We start from the raw sequence: 16,584 nt of genomic DNA, 5'->3' as shown, positions 1-16,584 counted from the left end.
GGTCTACGCGGCTCAGATCTGGTCTACGCGGCTCAGATCTGGTCTACGCGGCTCAGATCTGGTCTACGCGGCTCAGATCTGGTCTACGCGGCTCAGATCTGGTCTACGCGGCTCAGATCTGGTCTACGCGGCTCAGATCTGGTCTACGCGGCTCAGATCTGGTCTACGCGGCTCAGATCTGGTCTACGCGGCTCAGATCTGGTCTACGCGGCTCAGATCTGGTCTATTAAGAAGATGCTGCAGAGTCTACTGATCCAAATCAGATCTCCAGGCCCACCGTTTAACTTTGGTTCCCATCACACACACACACACACACACACACACACACACACACACACACACACACACACACACACACACACCTCCAGAAACTAAATGCAATGCAATACACCATAATGTCAAAGTGGAATTATGTTTTTGGAAATTCTTACAAATTAAAAGCTGAAATGTATTGAGTTAATAAGTATTCAACCCATTTGTTATGGCGAACCTAAACACGTTGTTTTAATTGTTGGACATAAGACTGTAAAAACACCAAGAAATCATCTCCAATTGATTTAAGTTTGGAAATCTATTCCTTCCCACGTATAATGGAGAGATATACAGTGAGCTCCAAAATTATTGAGACAGTGACAAATCTTTGGTTGTTTTGGCTCTGTACTCCTGCACTTTGGTTAAAGTGCAGACTGTCAGCTTTAATTTGAGGGTATTTTCATCCATATCGGGTGAACCGTTTAGAAATTACAGCACTTTTTCTACATAGTCCCCCTATTTTAGGGGACCAAAAGTATTGGAACAAATCACTTATGGCTTAATTAAAGTAGTCAAAAGTTTAGTATTTGGTCCCATATTCCTAGCGCGCAATGACTACATCAAGCTTGTGGCTCTAAGAACTTGGACTCGTTTGCTGTTTGTTTTGATTACGCTGGAGTACAGAGCCAAAACAACAAAACATTTGTCACTGTCACAATACCTTGAGCTCACTGTATGTGATCGTATATGTAAACAAGGTTTGAAATTATTATCTAAAGTCACAGAATAGCCACTGGGCTTAAATTTGAGAAACATAGCATGTTTGATGTTGATAACTGGTTGACCAACTAAAAACAACACACATAATGTTTTCTTATGTTCAGTTCTTTAACAAATAAAACACCACTGTAAATAATACAAGGGATATCTTAAAATGTTCCTGATGCAAAACCATTTCATTATTCAATCACTGATATATACTGTAAATCATTTAATTTTAACTAAATTTAATTTTTTTTAATTTAACTAAATTTAGTTTAGTTCCAAAAGAAGATTAAAGCTCATTTCCGAAGCTTCTATATTGCAATAGTCTACACACCACACATACAATAGATTTTACACAGCATACTAGGATTCCCAGAGTGCATTTCAACTCCCAGAGTGCAACGCTTCACCCAGGGCTGCTGGCAGGCTACTGTTAGCAAGCCCAGGGAAACAGGAAGTAGTCTAAATGTATTGTTGTCATAGATAAATTGAGCACATTTGACATTTACTTTTGAGTTGTAATCATATTATAATGTTCACATGAATGTCATGCTGAATATGTTCATGTCATTATCACAACAACAACAAAAAAATATTGAATTTAGTAGCTAGTAGAATACCGTTCCAATGTAATGTGGGAAATAGTTTGTTGTTTTGGAACTAAACCTCCCTTCCCATTTGGCACTGCTTTATAACACCTGTTGCTTAGTTGTTTTGGTGGGCTGGCCCTCATCTGCTTTGTAAACAAATTACTCCCACAGTTTTCTTCTGGAGCCAGTTGTCAACAAGCTGCGGGAGTGGAGGTATGATGTTTTCCTTAGAAGAAGCCATGCTGTCGGCATTCTCTCTCCTCTCACTTGCTTATCAAATGTGGCTCGGGCTGTGTCATCTACATAGACAAGTAACCTGGCTAGCTGACTACTGCCCCGGAGAGAAGACAAGTAGCCTGGCTAGCTTACTACCGCCCCCTAGAGAAGACAAGTAGCCTGGCTAGCTTACTACTGTACCCGAGAGAAGACAAGTAGCCTGGCTAGCTTTCTACTGCCCCCTTGAGAAGACAAGTAGCCTGGCTAACTTACTACCGCCCCCTAGAGAAGACAAGTAGCCTGGCTAGCTTACTACTGCCCCCTAGAGAAGACAAGTAGCCTGGCTAGCTTACTACTGCCCCCTAGAGAAGATTCAGACAAATTACTAGACAGACTGGATCCCCTCAATCGATATGACATGGGACACATTTGGCAGAATGTAAGTAACAAATTCTAGTACCGGACCGTTTTTTGTGTTCTATAATCGAAAAAGTACCGAAGTTTGTGTACTCCCTGACGTTTCAGTGTACTCCCTGACGTTTCAGTGTACTCCCTGACGTTTCAGTGTACTCCCTGACGTTTCAGTGTACTCGCTGACGTTTCAGTGTACTCGCTGACGTTTCAGTGTACTCGCTGACGTTTCAGTGTACTCGCTGACGTTTCAGTGTACTCGCTGACGTTTCAGTGTACTCGCTGACGTTTCAGTGTACTCGCTGACGTTTCAGTGTACTCGCTGACGTTTCAGTGTACTCGCTGACGTTTCAGTGTACTCCTGACGTTTCAGTGTACTCCTGACGTTTCAGTGTACTCCTGACGTTTCAGTGTACTCCTGACGTTTCAGTGTACTCCTGACTTTTCAGTGTACTCATTGTAGAATGCACAAGGTGCACTTTGGACACCTGGTAGTGCTTCAGCAGTAATTTTCTTATTAGAGCTATTTATAACTTGTCAGAAATGTCCAGATCAACTAGCCCATGTCAGCCCATAGATTCTGTTGTAATGTTAGACACTCAGATATCACATGAACATACATAAAACAAGCACCGGTCTAGGGAGCGCTGGTATACCGGTCTAGGGAGCACCGGTCTACCGGTCTAGGGAGCATCGGTCTACCGGTCTAGGGAGCACCGGTCTAGGGAGCACCATTCTAGGGAGCACCGGTCTACCGGTATCGGGAGCACCGATCTAGGGAGCACCGGTATACCGGTCTAGGGATCACCGGTATACCGGTATAGGGATCACCGGTATACCGGTATAGGGAGCACCGGTCTAGGGAGCACCGGTATACCGGTCTAGGGAGCACCGGTATACCGGTCTAGGGAGCACCGGTCTACCGGTCTAGGGAGCACCGGTCTACCGGTCTAGGGAGCGCCGGTCTACCGGTCTAGGGAGCGCTGGTATACCGGTCTAGGGAGCGCTGGTATACCGGTCTAGGGAGCACCGGTCTAGGGAGCACCGGTCTAGGGAATGGGTTGTTATTTGGGACACATCCTTTGCGAATCAAGCTGCGTTTAAAGAAAGTGTTACTTTCTCAAGGGGAATCATTGTGATTGAATTCAATGTACACAAACTCAGGAGGCCTGCTCCCTTTAAAATAGTGGTGTTCTGTCTTCAAACTCAGGAGGCTCCCTTTAAAATAGTGGTGTTCTGTCTTCAAACTCAGGAGGCTCCCTTTAAAATAGTGGTGTTCTGTCTTCAAACTCAGGAGGCCTGCTCCCTTTAAAATAGTGGTGTTCTGTCTTCAAACTCAGGAGGCCTGCTCCCTTTAAAATAGTGGTGTTCTGTCTTCCATGTACACAAACTCTCTCCTCTCTCTAAAATTGTTTCACTCTTATCAAGGAATATCAGAGGAGCTAAAAAGCACTCTTCTCAGCTCGTCCTCGTACCCGAGCATTAAAACCAGGGGCCTGTTACCCTGACCTTGTGTCCTGCTAAATTCTAGGATGATGGGTTGTTAAAACCGCATCGCCATAACTACGACAGGCAGCAGATGACCCATTCTCACCCTTCTCCAGGCTTCCTTCAGCACAAAGACACAGCGGCAAGCAGCCTGGGTTTAAATAGATTCAGATTAAACAAACCTACAGTCCTTCGGCCCTCCCCTTTTCCAAGATATGCACTGGGGATTCTCCTTGGTTGCATCCAAAATGGATCCCTATTCTCCGTAGGGCTCTGGTCAAAAAGTAGTGCACCGCATACTGAATAGTGTGCCATTTGGGACAAATCCCCCTCGACTTTGACCAGTAGCAGCTCTGCTATCCTATTTGCATTTTCATCAAAAATCGCTCTCTTTTCTCAGCTCCACGATACCACCACCACCGCTTTTGTCATGACAACACAGCAGACGGCTGTTGGCTGGATGACTGTATTGTTGCTGCCTCACATTGAAATGGGGAGCAAGACAATAGACCCTTTTTTGCATGTAGTTGTAGTTAAAAAAAAAAGTTGTCACCAGAAACACAGGTTAAAAATACCCAGCGTCACAACAAACCTCCCTAGGCCGATTGGATAATCCCACTCCCCAAATGTACTAGAACCCTATGACATCACATGACCCACAGGAAGTGGGCTTGCCTCACATCGTCAACAGACTGGTCAGTCCCTCATGCTAACTTTTACATGTAGCTACTACCACAAGTACATTTTATAGTATTGTGAAAAAATGAGAATACCAGCAACATAGTGAAAAAATGTACATCTGTTTGCTTAGTTGTGAAAAGAGACGAGACCTCAGAAACGTAGAATATCTCTGATGTGGTTTCTTCACACCTCCTTTAGGAGGGAAAAGGATTTAAAGCCAAGGAGCCATTTGCTTCTGCTGATATCTCAGGCACACAGACAGTGTAGCAGGCAGTGTCTAACACTCTGTAAAACACACACATACACACACATCCCCTGTAGCAAATGACAATGCGTTACCTTACCTTGCTGAGAGGTGTATAACGAGACAGCTTCCTCCACCATTCTCTCCTAAGACAGACGGATCAAAATTCAGACAACTCCCCACATCACTGCAGACATTTTCACGCTCCAGAATCCACTCCTCTTTCAACTGTACGGAGTGAAGACGAAGTGAAGACGGAGTGGGTATAGTGTGACTGACTGTCTGTCTGCTGCGTGCCGTGTGTGTGCTGCCTGCCAGGCTAATTTGAATTTGAGGAACTGAGGGATAGACTAGAGCAGGAGAGGAGGGAGGGGGTGTGGCTGTTTGTGAAAACCCCTCCCTCCTTCTCCTTGCTCACGCTCTGATCCTTCCCTCCCTCCCTGATCCCCCCCCCCCCCCCCCCCCCCCCCAAGGCTGAAAAGTGACTGCTGTGCCAGCCGGGACGTCTATTACCTTCTTCTAAATCCTCCTGCCTCCCCCATTTCTCCCCCCAGACCTCCCCTGTCTCCTTGTTAATTGCTCTTGTGGGAAGCATCAAATTTACACTCCTAAATCTACCACACCCCTTCGTCCTTAACATGTTCACTACACTCCCCTCTCAAATACAACCTAGCCCAACAATAGTCAGTCACAGAGCTCACTACACACCCTTCTCAGATACAGCCTGGCCCAACGATACAGACACAGAGCTCACTACACACCCTTCTCAGATACAGCCTAGCCCAACGATACAGACACAGAGCTCACTACACACCCTTCTCAGATACAACCTAGCCCAACGATACAGACACAGAGCTCCTAGAATATTGAATTATGCACAAGTTGAAGGATATATGATTAATCTATCTAATCAAACAAGTCTCTCTCAGAATGATTACCGAACATAAACATCAGATCGTTTGGCTCCAGAATGAAAGAGTGCGTGTAGGTAAAAAGATATCTCAGCTGGTCTGTGATTAAGATTGAGGTTTGTAATAACATAAAATGAAACGCAGAGAACGTGTTCTCATCTCATCAAAAGACACAGAGACAGAAAGAGACAGACACAGAGATACAGACACAGAGAGACAGAGAGAGCGAGAGACAGACAGACAGACAGACAGACAGACAGACAGACAGACAGACAGACAGACAGACAGACAGACAGACAGACAGAGAGAGAGAGAGAGACAGAGAGAGAGACAGAGAGAGAGAGACAGACAGACAGACAGACAGACAGACAGACAGACAGACAGACAGAGAGCGAGATAGACAGAGAGAGAGAGAGAGACACAGAGACAGAGAGAGAGACAGACACACAGAGAGAGAGACAGAGAGAGACAGAGAGAGAGAGAGACAGAGAGAGACAGACACAGAGAGAGAGAGACAGAGAGACAGAGACAGACAGAGAGAGAGAGACAGAGAGACAGAGATAGAGAGACAGACAGAGAGACAGAGAGACAGACAGACAGAGACAGAGAGAGAGACAGACAGACAGAGACAGAGAGAGAGACAGACAGACAGAGACAGAGAGAGAGACAGACAGACAGAGACAGAGAGAGAGACAGACAGAGAGAGACAGAGAGAGAGACAGACAGACAGAGACAGAGAGAGAGACAGACAGACAGAGACAGAGAGAGAGACAGACAGAGAGAGACAGAGAGAGAGACAGACAGACAGAGACAGAGAGAGAGACAGACAGACAGAGACAGAGAGAGAGACAGACAGACAGAGACAGAGAGAGAGACAGACAGAGAGAGACAGAGAGAGAGACAGACAGACAGAGACAGAGAAACAGAGGCACAAACTGGTTGAATCAACGTTGTTTCAAAGGGATTTCAACCAGAAAATGTAAAGTGATGACATTGAATACAACGTGGACAACTGATTGGATTTGAAAAACGTAAATCTACATAAGGGAATTAAACTATTTTTTTTCACCCAACTTTGAACCTAAATCCGATGACATGGTGACATTATTTGTTGACAACTCAACCAAATCTAGATGTTGAACTGACATTTATGCCCAATGGGAGAGAGGTGTGTGTGTGTGTGTCTTCAAATTTGGTCCGTTCTGCTCCAAAATAAAACTGAGAGAATGAAAGACTGAAGCGTGATGTCATAGCACTGGTGATGTCATCAGGCTGCCACGACATCAGAGGAGAGGTGATTCGTTTTGAGATGAACTGCAGAGGGTCCAGGGGAGGAGAGACGGCTATCCTATGTTACAGAAAACATCCCTTTCAACCAGCCAGCCAGCCAGTCAACCAGTCAGATGGCCAGTCAGCCAGTCAACCAGTCAGATGGCCAGTCAGCCAGTCAACCAGTCAGATGGCCAGTCAGCCAGTCAGACGGCCAACCAGTCAGACGGCCAGTCAACCAGCCAGCCAGTCAACCAGCCAGTCAACCAGCCAGCCAAGGCAACATCACGTGTTTCTAGAAGCAGTGTTTGCATACATACCAACACTGAAACAAGCCCTGGGGTTATACTGGGGAACAGACTCCTTCCTGATAACCAAACAGCACAGCAGCTCCCTCTCCCTCCCTCCCTCCCTCCCTCCCTCCCTCCCTCGCTCACAAGCAAAGAAAGCCTGTTCTCCCTCTCTGTCTGTCTGACTGAAGGCAGTTCAGATTTGATCTCATATGGCACCTTATTCCCTATATAGTGCAACACATTTGACCAGAGCCCATAGGACGTAAGGTATCATACAGGTCGCAGACACAGTAAGTTGAGGAGAAGTGCTGTTTATGTCTAGACTCTGTGATTACTGTGCTGTGGTTAGGCTGAGCTGGCGTCCTGTCAGAGAGATCTGCGTGTTTAGGTGCTGACCCCAACCTTAAACTCAACCGCTACATTTTGATTGTGCCCCTCATCACACCCTTTTTCCTAAATAGTGCAATACTTTTGGCCAGGGCCCTGGTCTCCTCTCCCCTCCCTTTTGGGCCCTGGTCTCCTCCCTTTTGGGCCCTGGTCTCCTCTCCCCTCCCTATGGGCCCTGGTCTCCTCTCTCCTCCCCTCCCTTTTGGGCCCTGGTCTCCTCCCTATTGGCCCTGGTCTCTTCCCTTTTGGGCCCTGGTCTTCTCCCTTTTGGGCCCTGGTCTCCTCTCCCCTTCCCTATGGGCCCTGGTCTCCTCTCCCCTCCCTATGGGCCCTGGTCTCCTCTCCCCTCCCTTTTGGGCCCTGGTCTCCTCCCTATGGGCCCTGGTATCCTACCTTTTGGGCCCTGGTCTCCTCTCCCCTCCCTATGGGCCCTGGTCTCCTCTCCCCTCCCTTTTGGGCCCTGGTCTCCTCCCTATGGGCCCTGGTCTCTTCCCTTTTGGGCCCTGGTCTTCTCCCTTTTGGGCCCTGGTCTCCTCTCCCCTCCCTATGGGCCCTGGTCTCCTCTCCCCTCCCTTTTGGGCCCTGGTCTCCTCTCCCCTCCCTTTTGGGCCCTGGTCTCCTCCCTATGGGCCCTGGTCTCCTCCCTTTTGGGCCCTGGTCTCCTCTCCCCTCCCTTTCGGGCCCTGGTCTCCTCTCCCCTCCCTTTCGGGCCCTGGTCTCCTCCCTATGGGCCCTGGTCTACTACCTTTTGGGCCCTGGTCTCCTCTCCCCTCCCTATGGGCCCTGGTCTCCCCTCCCCTCCCCTTTGGGCCCTGGTCTCCACCCTATGGGCCCTGGTCTCCTCTCCCCTCCCTATGGGCCCTGGTCTCCTCTCCCCTCCCTATGGGCCCTGGTCTCCTCTCCCTTTTGGGCCCTGGTCTCCACCCTATGGGCCCTGGTCTCCTCTCCCCTCCCTATGGGCCCTGGTATCCTCTCCCCTCCCTATGGGCCCTGGTCTCCTCTCCCTTTTGGGCCCTGGTCTCCTCCCTATGGGCCCTGGTCTCCTCTCCCCTCCCTTTTGGGCCCTGGTCTCCTCTCCCCTCCCTTTTGGGCCCTGGTCTCCTCCCTATGGGCCCTGGTCTCGTCCCTATGGGCCCTGGTCTCCTCCCTATGGGCCCTGGTCTCCTCTCCCCTCCCTTTTGGGCCCTGGTCTCCTCCCTTTTGGGCCCTGGTCTCCCTTTTGGGCCCTGGTCTCCTCCCTATGGGCCCTGGTCTCCTCCCTATGGGCCCTGGTCTCCCCTCCCCTCCCTTTTGGGCCCTGGTCTCCTCTCCCATCCCTTTTGGGCCCTGGTCTCCTCCCTATGGGCCCTGGTCTCCCCTCCCCTCCCTTTTGGGCCCTGGTCTCCCCTCCCCTCCCTTTTGGGCCCTGGTCTCCTCTCCCCTCCCTTTTGGGCCCTGGTCTCCTCTCCCCTCCCTTTTGGGCCCTGGTCTCCTCTCCCCTCCCTTTTGGGCCCTGGTCTCCTCTCCCCTCCCTTTTGGGCCCTGGTCTCCTCTCCCCTCCCTTTTGGGCCCTGGTCTCCTCTCCCCTCCCTATGGGCCCTGGTCTCCTCTCCCCTCCCTTTTGGGCCCTGGTCTCCTCTCCCCTCCCTTTTGGGCCCTGGTCTCCTCTCCCCTCTCTTTTGGGCCCTGGTCTCCTCTCCCCTCCCTTTTGGGCCCTGGTCTCCTCCCTATGGGCCCTGGTCTCCTCCCTTTTGGGCCCTGGTCTCCTCTCCCCTCCCTTTCGGGCCCTGGTCTCCTCCCTTTTGGGCCCTGGTCTCCTCTCCCCTCTCCCACAATAACCACTCTAACTAAATATAGCAGCGCAATCAGCTATCTCAGCTAGTTCACTATCAGGTCCTAATAAGTAGGAGTTTAGTTACTACATGATTCCATGTGTGTTATTTCATAGTTTTGATGTCTTCACAATTGTTCTACAATGTAGAAAATAGTAAAAAATAAAGAAAAACCCTTGAATGAGTAGGTGTTCTAAGACGTTGGACCAGTAATGAACAGGAAGTAAAACATAACATGGCTATCTATATACAGGAAGTAGAACATAACACGGCTATCTATATACAGGAAGTAGAAAATAACATGGCTATCTATATACAGGATGCAGAAAATAACATGGCTATCTATATACAGGGGGTAGAACATAACACGGCTATCTATATACAGGAAGTAGAAAATAACATGGCTATCTATATACAGGAAGTAGAACATAACACGGCTATCTATATACAGGAAGTAGAAAATAACATGGCTATCTATATACAGGATGCAGAAAATAACACGGCTATCTATATACAGGAAGCAGAACATAACACAGCTATATACAGTTGAAGTCTGAAGTTTACATACACCTTGGTCAAATACATTTAAACCCAGTTTTTCATAATTCCTGACATTTAATCCTAGTAAAAATTCCCTGTTTTAGGTCAGTTAGGATCACCACTTTATTTTAAGAATGTGAAATGTCAGAATAATAGTAGAGAATTATTTAGTTCAGCTTTTATTTCTTTCATCACATTCTCAGTCGGTCAGTAGTTACATACACTCAATTATTATTTGGTATCAATAACTTTAAATTGTTTAACTCGGGTCAAACATTTCAGGTAGCCTTCCACAAGCTTCCCACAATAAACTGGATGATTTTGTCCCATTCCTCCTGACAGAGCTGGTGTAACTGAGTCAGGTTTGTAGACCTCCTTGCTCGCACACGCTTTTTCAGTTCTGCCCACACATTTTCTATGGGATTGAGGTCAGGGCTTTGTGATGGCCACTCCAATACCTGGACTTTGTTGTCCTTAAGCCATTTTGCCACAACTTTGGAAGTATGCTTGGGGTCATTGTCCATTTGGAAGACCCATTTGCTTCAATATATACACATAATTTTCCTACCTCATGATGCCATCTATCTATTTTGTGAAGTTCACCAGTCCCTCCTGCAGCAAAGCACCCCCCACAACATGATGCTGCCACCCCTGTGCTTCACGGTTGGGATGGTGTTCTTCAGCTTGCAAGCCGCCGCCTTTCTCCTCCAAACATAACGATGGTCATTATGGCTAAACAATTCTATTATTGTTTCCTCAGACCAGAGGACATTTCTCCAAAAAGTATGATCTTTGTCCCCATGTACAGTTGCAAACCGTAGTCTGGCTTTTTTATGGCGGTTTTGGAGCAGTGGCTTCTTCCTTGCTGAGCGGACTTTCAGGTTATGTCGATATAGGACTCGTTTTACTGTGGATATAGATACTTTTGTACCGGTTTCCTCCAGCATCTTCACAGTGTCCTTTGCTGTTGTTCTGGGATTGATTCACACTTTTCACACCAAAGTACGTTCATCTCTAGGAGACAGAACACATCTCCTTCCTGAGCGGTATGAAGGCTGCGTGGTCCCATGGTGTTTATACTTGCGTACTATTGTTTGTACAGATGAACGAGGTACCTTCAGGCGTTTGGAAATAGCTCCCAAGGATGAACCAGACTTGTAGAGGTCTACAATTTTTTTTCCTGCGATCTTGGCTGATTTCTTTTGATTTTCCTATAATGTCAAGCAAAGAGGCACTGAGTTTGAACGTAGGCCTTGAAATACATCCACAGGTCCACCTCCTATTTACTCAAATGATGTCAATTAGCCTACCAGAAGCTTCATTTTCTGGAATGTTCCAGGCTGTTTAAAGCCACAGTCAACTTAGTGTATGTAAACTTTTGACTCACTGGAATTGTGACACAGTGAATTATATTAAACAATTGTTGGATAAATTACTTGTGTCATACACAAAATAGATGTCCTAACCGACTTGCCAAAACTATAGTTTGTTAACAAGAAATGTGTGGAGTGGTTGAAAAACTAGTTTTAATGACTCCAACCTCAGTGTATATAAACTTCTGACTTCAACTGTATGTGCAGTGGGGAGAACAAGTATTTGATAACCTGCTGAAAGTCCATATTGCCCAGCGACAGCCCCGAAACCTGAAGGATCTGGAGAAGGTCTGTATGGAGGAGTGTGGGCCAAAATCCCTGCTGCAGTGTGTGCAAACCTGGCCAAGAACTACAGGAAACGTATGATCTCTGTAATTGCAAACAAAGGTTTCTGTACCAAATATTAAGTTCTGCTTTTCTGATGTATCAAATACTTATGTCATGCAATAAAATGCAAATGAATTACTTAAAAATCATACAATGTGATTTTCTGGATTTTTGTTTTAAGATTCCATCTCTCACAGTTGAAGTGTACCTATGATAAAAATTACAGACCTCTACATGCTTTGTAAGTAGGAAAACCTGCAAAATCGGCAGTGTATCAAATACTTGTCCTCCCCAATGTATGTAAGCATGTATGTATGTATGTATGTATGTATCATAATGCATTTAGTTTTATTCATGTTTTCAAGTACTGGTGACAAATAATGTATTCCAATTATTACAAAGATTGTAATGGACAGCTATGATGTGTGTAAAGTACTTTTTTGAAGGTTGTACTGATTACACAACCTTCAAGAGGAGGTATGGCCTCTATGTAAGAGACAGACCCTGCTCTGCACGGAGGTATGGCCCCTATATTAGAGACAGACAGACCCTGCTCTGCACGGAGGTATGGCCCCTATGTTAGAGACAGACAGACCCTGCTCTGCACGGAGGTATGGCCCCTATGTTAGAGACAGACAGACCCTGCTCTGCACGGAGGTATGGCCTCTATGTAAGAGACAGACCCTGCTCTGCACGGAGGTATGGCCCCTATGTTAGAGACAGACAGACCCTGCTCTGCACGGAGGTATGGCCCCTATGTTAGAAACAGACAGATCCTGTTCTGCACGGAGGTAGGGCCCCTATGTTAGAGACAGACAGACCCTGCTCTGCACGGAGGTATGGCCTCTATGTTAGAGACAGACAGACCCTGCTCTGCACGGAGGTATGGCCTCTATGTTAGAGACAGACGCTGCTCTGCAAGGAGGTATGGCCCCTATGTTAGAGACAGACAGACCCTGCTCTGCACGGAGGTATGGCCCCTATGTTAGAGACAGACAGACCCTGCTCTGCACGGAGGTATGGCCTCTATGTAAGAGACAGACCCTGCTCTGCACGGAGGTATGGCCCCTATGTTAGAGACAGACAGACCCTGCTCTGCACGGAGGTATGGCCCCTATGTTAGAAACAGACAGACCCTGTTCTGCACGGAGGTAGGGCCCCTATGTTAGAGACAGACAGACCCTGCTCTGCACGGAGGTATGGCCTCTATGTTAGAGACAGACAGACCCTGCTCTGCATGGAGGTATGGCCTCTATGTTAGAGACAGACGCTGCTCTGCACGGAGGTATGGCCCCTATGTTAGAGACAGATAGACCCTGCTCTGCACGGAGGTATGGCCCCTATGTTAGAAACAGACAGACCCTGCTCTGCACGGAGGTATGGCCCCTATGTTAGAGACAGACAGACCCTGCTCTGCACGGAGGTATGGCCTCTATGTTAGAGACAGACGCTGCTCTGCACGGAGGTATGGCCCCTATGTTAGAGACAGACAGACCCTGCTCTGCACGGAGGTATGGCCCCTATGTTAGAGACAGACAGACCCTGCTCTGCACGGAGGTATGGCCCCTATGTTAGAGACAGACCCTGCTCTGCACGGAGGTATGGCCTCTATGTTAGAGACAGACGCTGCTCTGCACGGAGGTATGGCCCCTATGTTAGAGACAGACAGACCCTGCTCTGCACGGAGGTATGGCCCATATGTTAGAGACAGACAGACCCTGCTCTGCACGGAGCTTTGGCCTCTATGTTAGAGACAGACGCTGCTCTGCACGGAGGTATGGCCCCTATGTTAGAGACAGACAGATCCTGTTCTGCACGGAGGTAGGGCCCCTATGTTAGAGACAGACAGACCCTGCTCTGCACGGAGGTATGGCCCCTATGTTAGAGACAGACAGACCCTGCTCTGCACGGAGGTATGGCCCCTATGTTAGAGACAGACCCTGCTCTGCACGGAGGTATGGCCCCTATGTTAGAGACAGACAGACCCTGCTCTGCACGGAGGTATGGCCCCTATGTTAGAGACAGACAGACCCTGCTCTGCACGGAGGTATGGCCCCTATGTTAGAGACAGGCAGACCCTGCTCTGCACGGAGGTATGGCCCCTATGTTAGAGGCAGATCCTGCTCTGCACGGAGGTATGGCCCCTATGTTAGAGACAGGCATATCCTGCTCTGCACGGAGGTCATCCATGATGCTGATACTAATGACATCAATGAGGGCAAATGTCAATATAAATATATAAATGTCACCAGAGAGGAGAGAGGTCAAGTAGACAGAGAGAGAGCTGCACTTCCTGAACTCCTATTAAAATGTATGACCCTATTAGAGAAACACATTTCCCTCAGATTACAGAGACCCCAAAACATTTTTTTTTAAACAAATCCAAAATTTTGATAAACTCCCATATTATCTATTAGGTGAAATACCACAGTGTGCCACCACAGCAGCAAGATGTGTGACCTGTTGCCACAAGAAAAGGGTCAACCAGTAGAACCACACACATTGTAAATACAACCTATATTAAGGTTTATTTATTTTGGCTTTTGTACTGTAACTATGTGCACATTGTTACAACACTGTATATAGACATAAATGACATTTGAAATGTCTTCATTATTTAGAAACTTTTGTGGCCAAACGTTTTGGGAATGAACATTTATATTTGTGTCACAAAGTTTGCTGCCTCAGTGTCTTTAGATATTTTTGTCAGATGTTACTATGGAATACTGAGGTATAATTACAAGCATTTCATAAGTGTCAAAGGCTTTTATTGACAATTATATGAAGTTGATGCAAAGAGTCAATATTTGCAGTGTTGACCCTTCTTTTTCAAGACCTCTGCAATCCGCCCTGGCATGCTGTCAATTAACTTCTGGGCCACATCCTGACTGATGGCAGCCCATTCTTGCATAATCAATGCTTGGAGTTTGTCAGAATTTGTGGGGTTTTGTTTGTCCACCCGCCTCTTGAGGATTGACCACAAGTTCTCAATGGGATTAAGGTCTGGGGAGTTTCCTGGCCATGGACCCAAAATTTCGATGTTTTGTTCCCGGAGCCACTTAGTTATTACTTTTGCCTTATGGCAAGGTGCTCCATCATGCTGGAAAAGGCATTGTTCATCACCAAACTGTTCCTGGATGGCTGGGAGAAGTTTCTCTCAGAGGATGTGTTGGTACCATTCTTTATTCATAGCTGTGTTCTTAGGCAAAATTGTGAGTGAGCCCACTCCCTTGGCTGAGAAGCAACCCCACACATGAATGGTCTCAGGATGCTTTACTGTTGGCATGACACAGGACTGATGGTGGCGCTCACTTTGTCTTCTCTGGACAAGCTTTTTTCCAGATGCCCCAAACAATCAGAAAGGGTATTCATCAGAGAAAATGACTTTACCCCAGTCCTTAGCAGTCCAATCCCTGTACCTTTTGCAGAATATCAGTCTGTCCTTGATGTTTTTCCTGGAGAGAAGTGGCTTCTTTGCTGCCCTTCTTGACACCAGGCCATCCTCCAAAAGTCTTCGCCTCACTGTGTGTGCAGATGGACTCACACCTGCCTGCTGCACTCACACCTGCCTGCTGCCATTCCTGATCAAGCTCTGTACTGGTGGTGCCCCGATCCCGCAGCTGAATCAACTTTAGGAGACGGTCCTGGTGCTTCCTGGACTTTCTTGGGCACCCTGAAGCCTGCTTCACAACAATTGAACCATTCTCCTTGAAATTCTTGATGGTTGATTTAGGTGCAATCTTACTGGCAGCAATATCCTTGCCTGTGAAGCCCGTTTTGTGCAAAGCAATGATGATGGCACGTGTTTCCTTGCAGGAAACCATGGTTGACAGAGGAAGAACAATGACTCCAAAAGCACCACCGTCCTTTTTCAGCTTCCAGTCTGTTATTCAAACTCAACCAGCATGACAGAGTGATCTCCAGCCTTGTCCTCGTCAACACTCACACCTCACTGACATGTCAGCTGATCCTTTTGTGGCAGGGCTGAAATGCAGTGGAAATGTTTTTTGGGGGTTAGGGTTAGGGTTAGGGTTAGGGTTATTCAGTTCATTTGCAAATTAATTGATTAATTGATCAATCTTTATAACATTCTGGAGTATATGCAAATTGCCATCATACAAACTGAGGCAGCAGACTTTGTGAATATTAATATTTGTGTAATTCTCAAAACTTTTGGCCACGACTGTAATGTAATAGGGGCGGCAGCGTAGCCTAGTGGTTAGTGTGTTGGACTAGTAACCGAAAGGTTGCAAGATCAAATCGCCGAGCTGACAAGGTAAAAATCTGTTGTGGCAGTTAACCCACTGTTCCTAGGCAGTCATTGAAAATAAGAATTTGTTCTTAACCGACTTGCCTAGTTAAATTAAAAAGTTTACTGTTGTTTATTTCCCTTTGGTTTAATAACCATTTTACTTGCTTTGGCAATGTTAATGTGTTTCCCATGCCAATAAAGCCCCTTGAATTGAGACCTACAGGAGAGAGGGGGAGCAGAGAGAGAGAGAGAGGGGGGGGGGGAGCAGAGAGAGAGAGAGGGAGAGAGGGGAGCAGAGAGAGAGAGAGAGAGGGGAGCAGAGAGAGAGAGAGAGAGAGAGAGAGGGGAGCAGAGAGGGAGAGGGGAGCAGAGAGAGAGAGGGAGCGAGAAGAGAGAGAGGGGGAGAGAGGGGGGAGCAGAGAGAGAGAGAGGAGCAGAGAGAGAGAGAGGGGGAGCAGAGAGAGAGAGGGAGCGAGAAGAGAGAGAGGGGGAGAGAGGGGGGAGCAGAGAGAGAGAGGGGGGGAGCAGAGAGAGAGAGGGAGCGAGAAGAGAGGGAGAGGGAGAGGGAGCAGAGAGAGGGAGCGAGGAGAGAGAGGGAGCGAGAAGAGAGAGAGAACGAGAAGAGAGAGAGAGGGAGCGAGAAGAGAGAGGGAGCGAGGAGAGAGAGGGAGCGAGGAGAGAGAGAGAGGGAGCGAGGAGAGAGAGAGAGGGAGCGAGGAGAGAGAGAGAGGGAGCGAGAAGAGAGAGAGAGAGGGAGCGAGAAGAGAGAGAGAG

General features: G+C 47.6%; 1 protein-coding gene across 3 annotated transcripts in view; it reads right to left on the bottom strand.

The window, feature by feature from the left end:
- Positions 1–16,584, bottom strand: part of LOC110508084 (T-lymphoma invasion and metastasis-inducing protein 1) — a 196,460-nt gene that overhangs the window by 147,407 nt on the left and 32,469 nt on the right. The window contains exon 1 of one of the 3 annotated variants that reach the window (XM_036965731.1): positions 4,748–4,958. The exons of the other annotated variants lie outside the window; for them this stretch is intronic. The gene's annotated coding sequence lies outside the window, so the exon portion shown is untranslated. Of the gene's footprint in view, positions 1–4,747; positions 4,959–16,584 lie in introns of those variants that run through there. 3 annotated transcript variants of the gene reach the window in all.

The sequence above is a fragment of the Oncorhynchus mykiss genome, chromosome 27 (assembly GCF_013265735.2).
Source record: "Oncorhynchus mykiss isolate Arlee chromosome 27, USDA_OmykA_1.1, whole genome shotgun sequence".
Taxonomy (NCBI): Eukaryota; Metazoa; Chordata; class Actinopteri; order Salmoniformes; family Salmonidae; genus Oncorhynchus; species Oncorhynchus mykiss.
Note: the sequence above shows the minus strand (reverse complement) of the source record. Positions and strands in the feature narration are given on the sequence as shown.